The following is an 11,158-nucleotide window of genomic DNA, read 5'->3' on the forward strand; positions in this document are numbered from 1 at the left end:
AACTAGACACATAGATTTGCAAGGCCTCTGCATTGCAGGAGATTAAAACACAAGCAGATGTGGAGATCTCCTCAGCAAGCCCAACACAGATTTCAGGAGAGAAGTGGGCTGGGAGGACGCTTGGCACAGGGCTAGTGGGAGGCTGTGCCGAGTGCAGTGTGAAAGAAGACACAAGGCCAGGAGTGGGAGGAGGGCTCGAAAGGAGAGAGGAATGAGAAGAGTGTAGGAGGGCAAAGTGGGGAGGAGGAAATGAGAGGAAAGGTATCTGTGGGGGCTGAGTCATGTGGAACCATGGGAAGTTTGAACCTGATCATGTTTCCGAAGTAGTGTCAACAACCTTCTTCCTACTAGATGCCCTTAAACTAAAGCACCAATAAGTGTGTTAGTCAGGAAAGAGAACAGACACCATCAATCATCATTGCTGCCATGAACCAGAGCATAAATGCATGAATCTGATGAAGTGAGCTGTAGCTCACGAAAGCTTATGCTCAAATAAATTTGTTAGTCTCTAAGGTGCCACAAGTACTCCTGTTCTTTTTGCAGATATGGACTAACACGGCTGCTACTCTGAAAGCGTAAATGTTGTCTTCTGAACCTTTTAGCTTCTTGGATAGGCCCTGTTTTACAAAACTGCAGCCCTTCTGAGGCCTGGGTATGATAGTAGTGAAGCTGGGAACCAGAGGTGAATGAGAGAGAAAAGCTTTTAAGAGAGCATTCACTACAATAAAAGTCAAATCCTGGACTGGTTGAAGTGACTGGGGTCGACACTGGTTTCAGGGGTGAGCTGAATGGTCTGGGACCAACATGGCTGTAACACTGCGCACATAAATTAGTTCCATGTTTTATTTTTCAGGTGAGGTTTTGTTAGGTGTTTGTACTGATTTAAAAAAAAAATACATTCCCTAGTCCATTTTTAGTCAGCAGGGCTTTTTATTATTATTCCATGCTGGCTCCTAACGGGAAATAAATATCTAACCAAGAGATTATTATCACTGTATAATCTGGGTCCTGAGAGAGGCAAGGAGCCTTTTAGAAATATGGACGTGGCAAATGGTTTGATTAAATAAAATCCCTTGTAACCCTTTTAAATTAAATTGATGTGATCTAAACAGACAATGAAAGGCAGCAGGAAGCATTTGCTCTTGGGGGAGGAGCGGGGCAGAGGTGATAAAACAGCAGTTGATCAGATTTATATGTTCTGAGCAGTAATTTTTCTTACCCTTAGTAGAAGACATCTTGTAACGCATCTTAGATAATTTAAATATAAAGAATCATTTCTCTTTGTGATATATTGTTAGAGTATTCTTCAGACACAGTACCTTAATTCAGAGGGGCACTGCTATTTTTTATTTATTTAAATGTTTCTGGCTCTATACTAGGCTCTGCGGTGGAGGAAGGGTTATTAGAATCAGCCCAATGGCTGTATGCTGAGTAACCACGTGACATAACTGGAAGCTTTATTGTTCCACTGACGCTCTCCCTGTAGAGCCAAAGAATTTAGGTCCCACTCCTGGTGCTTTCCACGTGTAGGCAGTTAAAGGATCAGAGCACATGATTATAAGCTCTTTATAAACCCAATATTTATCATTTTAAAAATCTCATATTTTAAAGCCAATTTCATGAGCTTTGGGGCGTGACTCAAGATTTTTGAATGCTTAGAATTGGCAATGTTTGATAAATGGCACTTCCCAAACTTTGTCCCTGAGTCTCTGCTGGGATCCACTACCACTGCAGTGCAGAGACCACTGATGTCCCCACACAGGACTGGGGCCTCACAGTCCAAAGACTGCAACCTGCATCATTACCTTTGTGACTGACAGCACGGTGTTTTGCCTACAGGAGCACTGCATAATTGTTTTAGCATCCCTATCAGTTGTGGAAACACCCCTGGGCCATAAATCAACTAGCACACACGCATTCTGCCCCCAATCACCTGTAGCGCAGGTGACTCTGGAAATTAGCATTTAGACAATGTCCAAAGGCGCGTCACAAAATATGACAATGAGCAGGCATACTTCCATTTCAGCTGAATCCAATTGCTTTACAAATGCTGCTAGCTTCGCAAATGACCCACAGTCTGCAGAGTGGCTTGAAAGAGAGTTCATTGCCTTCTATGAAATGGAATATTTCTGTCCACCTAGTTTATTCTCTTAAATTGCACCTTTGCCAAGAAATATAGCCACTAGCATTGCAGGGATCTTATATTAGGACAGACCTTCCGCAAGAGAGACTCATCTGAAAGGAAATGTGTATCCATTATACTAAGCCATTATGCTCTTTCCTTCCTTCCTCCCTCCCTGTGGCTATATCCATCTCTTCATTATTCTCCTCCAACCGGTCCCCTGGGGGCTTATGAGCATGTTTCTTTATGTGCTTTCTAATCTTTACATTTCAAAACCACATTTTCCCTTCCCCAAATCTCCTGGATTTTTCACCATTTCTCCCCCTAAAATTAAAAACTCAATCTGATGAAATTACATGTAAAAGCTGCGTTTTCTGGGATGTGCCATTCTCAGAGTTCCTGGCTGTTTTAAGGCTGCAGCAGTGTAGAAGAGGGATTTATCAAAGTGGGGAGAGAAGGGGGAAAATCATGGGGATAAAATCCAGGAGTTACTTTGAGTTTCTCAGTGCAACGGTGCAAAAGACTGTGCTGGAGCTTATTTTTCATCCTTTACTGACTAGGGCCCCAATCCTGCAAGCTCTTCCATGTTTGTAGGCTTACAGCAGCAGATAGTTCCATCCAAGTGAACAGTGCTCTGCATGGGCACAAGGTACTGCCTACATGGATGCAGCTTGCAGGATCTCTGGTCATAACATGGGCATGATGCTCTTATGCTGCATTAGAAATAGGACCAAATTCTAGCCACCAGGAGTTTGATTTGGTACATCCAAAAAAACCTGTGGGCAGTGGGGAAGGTTTGCTGTCCCAATCCTCTCTTCCCCTAAAACCAGCAGAGAAGGTGCTCTGCAGGTTCCCCCATGACAGAATCCTAACAGTCCAGGGGGGAATCCCACTGTTTTGGGCACACACAGCTACACACATACACAGCCCTCCCTGCACAGGTCATTCCTACACCTAGCAGGAGGAAGTGCAGGCATTGCCAGTCTGAACTGGGTATAGAGTAATGCTGCTGTTTGGAAGCGTATATGTGCACCTGTTCTAGAATAACAGTTGCAGAGAAGATAAATTTGGCCCATGGTTTGGAGCCCCAGAGTCCACTGAGCCTCAGTTACACGTGTGGACGCTAATCTCTCTCTAATTGTCCCCTATATTAAAACAAGTCAGGTCCTTTCTCTGTGCCGGTGGAGATGCAAACTGGAATCTGCATGCAGTGTAACATTTCACACTGGCCTGTGTTCCCATTAACAGCAGCACCCATTCCCTATCCCAGGTGTACTAGCTGTTGACAGGAGGATCCCATGTGATGAAAAGGATGGCCTGGCTGGCAGGGCCTCAATAGCCCCATTCCGATTCATCAGCATGCAGGTTAGGGATGATGCACAGAGAGGGAAGCCTGCAGTGTCCCCACATACTCTTTAGGAATCAGCCTATACTGGACTTCACCCTCTGGGGGCCCTTCTTACCTCAGATTCTGGAGCACTGAATTCCATGTTTCAGGTGGTTACATGTAGTTAGTCCAGTCATGAGAGATCTGTACAGTCCCACTTTGCTTCTCTCTAGATAATTTGTCTGCAACAAAATCACAGGGAAGTGTGTTCTAGTTCTGACCCTTCAAAATAGCCTCTAGGAATTATCTAGTTAAACTTCATGATTTGGGGGCCAGAACGGGTCCTGGGGAAGGAGGTTAGATCATTAGCAGAAGTAGTCGTTACAACCATAAACAAGGGAAAGAATATAAAACATGAAGCTTTGTGGCATGAACCCAACTATCAGGGCCTAAGAGACAGCTTTCTCTGGGGGCAGGTTATCTCACAGCTGCCTAGTGCAGATTTTATTCCTCTGAAGCAGCTGGTATTGACCACTTCTGGAGACAATGAAACACAGGCATTGCCAGACTGAATCAGACCCAAGGACCATCTAGCCCAATGTCCTGTCTCTATCAGTGGCCGGTACTAGATGCTTCATAGGAAGGTATAACAACCCTGCAGCATGAAGATGTATGACGTGACGAGCTGGGAAAATGCCTGTCTTACTTTTTATGAATATCGTGTAACTCAGTTTCCCTATTTAATTTGGTGTTATTACCTGCCTGAATGCACAAAGTTAAAGGAGGCTGTAAAAGGGAGGTTCTTAAAGAACCCAGGAAAGGTAAGACCATGTCCTAGACAAGGAGCATTCCCTCAAACAATAGCCTCCTTCATAGCCATGAAGAAAGACTTCTCAGCCACAGTGCTGGGAGGGGGCAGGCAGTCAGAAAGGCTGACCAGGATGGGTCAGTGAAAGGGCTATTTGCAGTGTGGTTCTAGTGGAAAAGGCTGGCAGTCTGACTAAAGCTCTCAGAGACAGGGGACCAAAGACTGCAAGCAGTGTAGGCTGCTTCTCCCAACTTAGAGATGGGAAAAAACCAGAGCTGCCTAAGTTATGGCTAGAAAAGCTAAGCGTTGGTAAGGCAACATGCAAGTAGGCCTCTTAGTTATTTTAAATCTAGTTTTTTAAGCACTCCGTACCCTATTTAGGACAAAATAAATCATGTTTTGTTTTGAAAATGCTCTTTCTGTATCCTGCAAGCATATGCTGTCTCTCGGAATCTCAAAGAGAAACCTCAGTAGGGTCCAAAGTTGGACCAGCTAAATTAGTCACAGTTGATACCTGTAACCCAGGTCCTGGTCTGACAGTGGGTGAATTGCAGAATTGCACCCCAAGCAAGGTAAAAGCCTGATGCCTGACACCTTTGGGGGGGTGTACTCAGAGAATCCCCAAGACAGCAGTGTAGCTACCATCTGTAATGGTCACCTGGCTAATCTGCCTCCCACATTAGATCACATCCTATTTTGTTTAATTATGGTAACTCTGAATACCCATATACATCTCCAATCCCTTTTTAAATCTCACTAAGTTCTTGGCCTCAACGACTTCCTGTGGCAATGAGTTCTACAGTCTAACTACACATGATGTGACAGAGTATTTTCTTAGTCCAGACAGGATAGTGAACCACAAGAATCTCAAGCCTGATTCAGTCTAGCAATTCCTATGAGCTGTAACATAATTTTAACTTATTATTTTTAGTTGTTAAGCGCTGAGAACATGCTCAGCACTGTAACAAGATACACAGTGAGGACAGACCCTAGCCCAGAGAGCTTATAACGTGAACAAGAGAGAGAATCCCAGAGCAGGGAATAACTGATGGAACCTTTGCCAAAGCCAGGCTTTCCTATGCTGTTGTTAAACACAAATGACATACACTGTTTTAATTCTGCACAAGATTAATTTTCCTTCCATATATATAGTGGCCTTATATAAAGAGAAGTAATCTTACAAACAACTGTGATGTGCATGCTGTGACATTTTATACACTCCCCTATGACCTTTGCTTTGCTAATACAATGTTTAATCTGTTTTAAACCCTCATATAATCATTTTTAAGTAAATCATGTTCCAAACTGGGCGACTTTCACAGAGCTCCCATGTGAAAGGACGTAGCCATTCAGAGGTTCTAGCCCAAGCAGAACTGATGTGATTTTCTCTGCTACAGTGATATTTTGTTCTTTACACACGTATACTATATGACCCCTCCGGCTGGGCTCTCTCTTGTTCTCCTCCCCCTTAACCTTGTAAAATATCAACTAAGAATCTACAATAAGCTGCTCTGTGTACAGACTATTTGGGCTCCAAAGGTCAAATTCTGGGTGGTGCTGAGCATAAACACCTGCCATAAAACTCCAAGCAGTAAGGGGAGCATTTCTCTGACTTTGTGGGGGGCTCATTTGGGATCTCCCCTAAACCCACAAGCAGGTTTTTGCACAGCCATTAATGATGGAGCCAGATTGCTTAGGGCCAGGGGCATGGTTTGTGGTGTCTTGTATGCTTCTGGCCCTGCTTTAGCCCCTATGCAGTGCTGAGATCCAAACCGAGATTTCCAGCGTCTCCCAAGCCACTATCCGTCCTCCTCTCACCATATATTTATACAGGTTGAACCTCTCTAATCCGGCACCCTCGGGACCTGACTGGTGCTGACCATGGGAGGTTAATGCTCAGCGGGTCTCCATAGGCGTGGGAAGTAGGGGTGCCCCAGGTTCTCCGCCACGAATCAGCTGTTTGCAGAAGGGAGGAGGAGTTGGTAAGCGTGGGGTCACTGGTGTGTGAGAGGCATGAGGGGGAAAGGGGACAGAGGAGGGAGCTTGGCTCCAGTGGATGCTCCGCACCCACTAATTTTTCCCCATGGGTGCTCCAGCCCTTGGAGAACCATGGAGTCGGCGCCTATGCTGGACCATGGATGTTACCGGATCAGGGAGAGCCAGATTAGAGAGGTTCAACCTGTATTACATTCATGACACCTGAACAAAATTTGTGGTCCCTTTGAAATAATGGGATAAGCCACGCCCAGTAAAATTGCACAGCTTTCCCCAACCAGGGTTTGTGGGTTTTAAATTTTTTTTTTTTTTAAGATTTAAAAGTTGTTCCAGCTAAACCTGCCCCTGCTCCTTTGTTGCTATTTCTCATTCCTTTTCTCGCTTGTTATCAGACTGGCATGTTTAGCTTTGAAGGATTTGCCCTCAGTGTCTGGGAGGACACAGAATTATTCAGAACAAATCTTGGTGTCTTTGATATATTTTTAAAGTGAGATAATCTTATCCTCCCACCCCAGATGTGTTAGCAGAAAGACATTGAGACTGCTCAGTCCTCTTCAGCATGTCTGACTCACTCTCAGAGTTGTGGTATTTACACGTGTTTATATTGCCATGGTGACTATTTTTGTTCTCTATAAATCAAAGCACTTTAAAATGAAAAGGGCCATTGATAGCAGCACACACACTGACTTCATATCCATGATCGAACATCGTGCTTCTGAGCATCCTGTGCATTCATTTTCTTTATGAAAAAGACGAATGGCAATTTACCAATAAGTAACAAGACTTTGGAGCAGCAGTTACAGCTCCGTTGCTTTAAATAACCGGCAAAGTCTTGCCTTTTCCGCCAACAGAACGAGTGTATGGAGCAGCTATAAATAATAATAAATAGAGTCTTAAAAGGCTCAAGCCAGTGCCCTTCTGCTGACTGCACTGGGTCCATAGCTGGGCCTTTCATCCTGAACGATCCCAAAGAGCTTTACAAGTTTCAGCTGAAACATAAATGATACATAGGGATCACTTCAGATATACTGCTTAAAAGCTCATGGGAACACTATACAATAATATGGAAAGCAAAGAATATTGTACAGCCAGAGGAATTTTAGGTAGGCAAAATTTGGCCAAAACACCAGAATTAATAGTGCCATAGGATATTTAAGGACCATGCCTCGTAGGCATGCCTGCTGTGCCTCTGTGTTTCCTCTCTCATCGCAGCCCCACTCTTTTGTCGCCACCTTCAGTACATCATATGTGAAATTAAATTGTAAGCTATTTCAGGGCAAGGCCCTTACACTATTTACCTTTATTGCTTGCTGCCAAACACACTTTTGGATGCCAGGTAATAATAAAATATTAATACTACACACAGAGGAATGGATGTATAGATGTATGTACAACCCATTTTAGTGGCTCGGTGTTTATTTAAAAAGAAAGTTCACCCAGGTAAGCCAGTTTTAGGATCAATAAGCCACTTCTTTGATATCAGCCAAAGCTGGAAATGTTATAAGGACTGTTAAACCTTCTCTAGTTTTAAATCAAAATTTAAACTTTTACTTACATTTTAGTAAAATATGGTATAAAGTGCATTTTAATTTGACTAATAAAAGGTTGCAGGGACATGAAAGCTAGACAGTGAACAGTGATGAGGGAGGAAGAGATACTGAGACATCAACATCATGAGACTGATGTTAACACAGTTAAGATGTGCTCGCTTGCCATAAAATTGACCAGTTTTATAGCCCTGTATAACATAGTTGTTGGTGATACTTTGTTCCTCAAACACAATCTCTTACGCTTCTATAGAAGCTTTTATATTGGAGTCTCCCGAGCTGCTTTTCAGCCTACGTGTACAGGGTTCACATCACCAAAACCCAAGTTGTCTCTTAAACAGAACAGCACACAAAAACTTTAAAAAAAATTGGACATGTATGAAAAATTTCATATCCAGCTGCAGCTACAGGGGGAAATTTGGGGAGGTAGTTCCATACTACAAACAAACACAATCTCTTACAATTGCAATTCAGGCCACACTGAAACCCTGATTGATAAAACGTTTTGAAAGATTTTGCTTAGGAGTGCCGGAAAGGATAGAAAATGAGTAAAGATTCAGAGATAACCCCTGATGGTAGTTCAACAAAGAACAGCCAAGCAAAAGCACTGAGAAACCAGATCAATTACCTGGAAGACAACAAATGCAGATAAAGAAACCTTCAGCTGCAGAGGGAGGGATGTTTTTCAGAGGGGAAGAACTGAGGACTTTTTGATGAAAAATGAATGCACCACACAAAGGCATGTTCTATTTTCTCCCCTAAAGATCTTGATCTTAAGCTTTCTCCCCCCCCGTCCCTCCCCGCCGTCTTTTCCTTGAGACCAAGAGCCTAATTTTCCATTGTCCTGTACTAGTAAAATAGTACTTTGCACTAGTTGTGCTCGTGCAAAGTAAGTGCAGAGTGCAGCCACAGCAGACTGGGTGCAAGGCGCAAGGCAGTGGAGAACATAGGCCCAAGTGGTGATGTGGCTTCATTACAGAGTGTAACAGACGTATGCACAGTAGAGGAAATCTCTGAAGAAAGAGGCCCAGAACCTCCATCCTCTAGTGAGAGTTCCTGCACGTGGATATTAAGCGCTGGATTTTGATCCCCCCCCTCACCCATACTCCTGTGGAAATTTAACTCCCTGAGCAGTCTCACTGGGAACGAGCAGTCCCTAAGGGTTGGGTAGAATCAGAGAAAATTCTGGCTCTAAACGTGAGATCAAAATCTTTGACCCAAACTAGTTGCAACAAACAGAATCAAAACAAAGGTTAAACATTTTTCACTGCGCGCATGTTGTCAGACACAGTTGCTGTGCTCGCCAAATTTCTTATGAGCTCTTCAGAACACAGCTCTTGCTTAAACGCCTTGCAAATATGAACTCCTGCCCTTGCGTACTATTCACACTGGGCAATTTAAAATGGTTTTACCCAGATTTTAGTGCTTGGAACAGCCATGTTTACCTTTTAGGTATTTGAATTTTTAAAACACTTAGAACAACATTCCCTAAATTTCTCAGAGAGTTTAGTATTTCAGAGGAGGCACTAGCTTCTCTGAGACCTGGTCCTAAGGAGAATCTGCTCAGGCCCCACACAATCTTTTGGGATTCCTAAGGCATGTCGTAGAGCAATAGGCTCTGGTTGTTGGGCCTGGCGGTGGCAGCCTAAAGAGAGAATTCAATCCCCCTTGATGCCTGTCTCAGTCCATTCCATGCCTTATTTAATAAGACCCCTGAAACTGCATATATTTTCCAAAAAGTTTTGTTCAAATTACAACCCTGGTCAGCCTCAGCTGGAGTCAATGGGAGCTCAAAAACAACAAGAAGTCTGGTGGCATCTTAAAGACGAACAGATTTATTTGGGCATAAGCTTTCATATCTGAAGAAGTGGGTTTTTACCCACAAAAGCTTATGCCCAAATAAATCTGTTTGTCTTTAAGGTGCCACCGGACTCCTCATTGTTTTTGTGGATACAGACTAACATGGCTACCCCCTGATACTTGATACAATGGGAGCTCAGTACCTCTGACAATCAGGCCAAAGGCGTCAAGGTGGGCATCCAAGAACAAAGGCACCAAAATCAAGGGCCGCCTTTGAAATTGTGTCTCAGCAAAGTTGCCAACCTTTTGCAGGAGGTACTTTTAGTCTGCAAGATGCAGAAAGACGAAAGGCTTGTCTCAGTGAGAAAGTTGCACAGGTATAATTTGTGTGAATTTGTGCATACTTGAATTAGTGCTTTATTTTCATTTATCTTAAGTCAGAGGCTTATGCTAAACCAAGCCTGTACCAAACAGGAGCTTTCACCCAGATGCTTGCATTGGTTTAACCATATTGGTTTAGAAGCCTATTCAAGTTATACCAGTGCACTTTTCTCATACAGGTAAACTTCATGCGAATGTTTCTCATATAGTTAAACTTACTATAAACGTTAGGATCACTTGAGATAAACAGTTTGTTGAGAAACAACAGTCTGGTTTGGAGCTGGCAAATAAGTTCCCTGTTCCTTGCTAATGGGGGATGTATAGTTACAGGGGATATGGACACCATAGCAGTGAATGCATGCAATAGAATAATAAAATAAATAATAATAATAATTTTTTATTTAAGAGTTATTGTACAGTTCCCAAAGAGCAGGAAGGAGGGACGCTATCGGCACACTTAACATCATTGGTAAAGGAGAAGTAACACACTGTAGTTATAAAACTGGCAACAGAAAGGAGGGAGAAAAAATTGATCCAAAATCATCCGTGGAAAACCAGAATCTGAGAGTCCTGCAGTTCTCCCTGCAAGGAGGTCCTTGTATGAGGCACAGAAAAAGCACAGGAAAGTTAGGCCATTCCAGGTGCCATTAATAGAGGCAGGCTTTTCAGCTCAGTCTCAATATGTCACCACCTTTTCTGTCTTCTATCACTGAACGTCCCTTCCAACCTGAGAGCTTGGCTGCCAAGGGAAACACATACCCTGCTCTGAACAGGTCCACGTGAAGAGTCCAGCTACAGCTAGCCAAGAGAAATAGATTTCAAGGGAAAGTTTGTAGCTAGGCCAGTTCTTGTTGGCTTACATTTGAGGCAAGAGTGGTACATAGGTTGGCACATCTCCCACCCAGGACAAGGAGAACCCCAGTTGTAAGTTATTAACGCTTTGATACTGTCACTTCTTCACCCGGTGACACTCACAGCAGAGGGGAGCAGAGCAGAGCAGTAGGGTGCAGTTTCCCCCTGTGTTTACTTGTGATCCGATAATAAGGGTCTTGAACCCACTCAGGCCAAGGTCCAGTGTGGAAAAATTTAAACTGCGCTGCAAGAGTTAAAGCAAATGTGAACCATCCAAAATTGGAGAGTTTCACACTATGTTGTGATTTGGGTGTGGATTGGGTCCC

The sequence above is a fragment of the Caretta caretta genome, chromosome 21 (genome assembly GCF_965140235.1).
Source record: "Caretta caretta isolate rCarCar2 chromosome 21, rCarCar1.hap1, whole genome shotgun sequence".
NCBI lineage: Eukaryota > Metazoa > Chordata > Testudines > Cheloniidae > Caretta > Caretta caretta.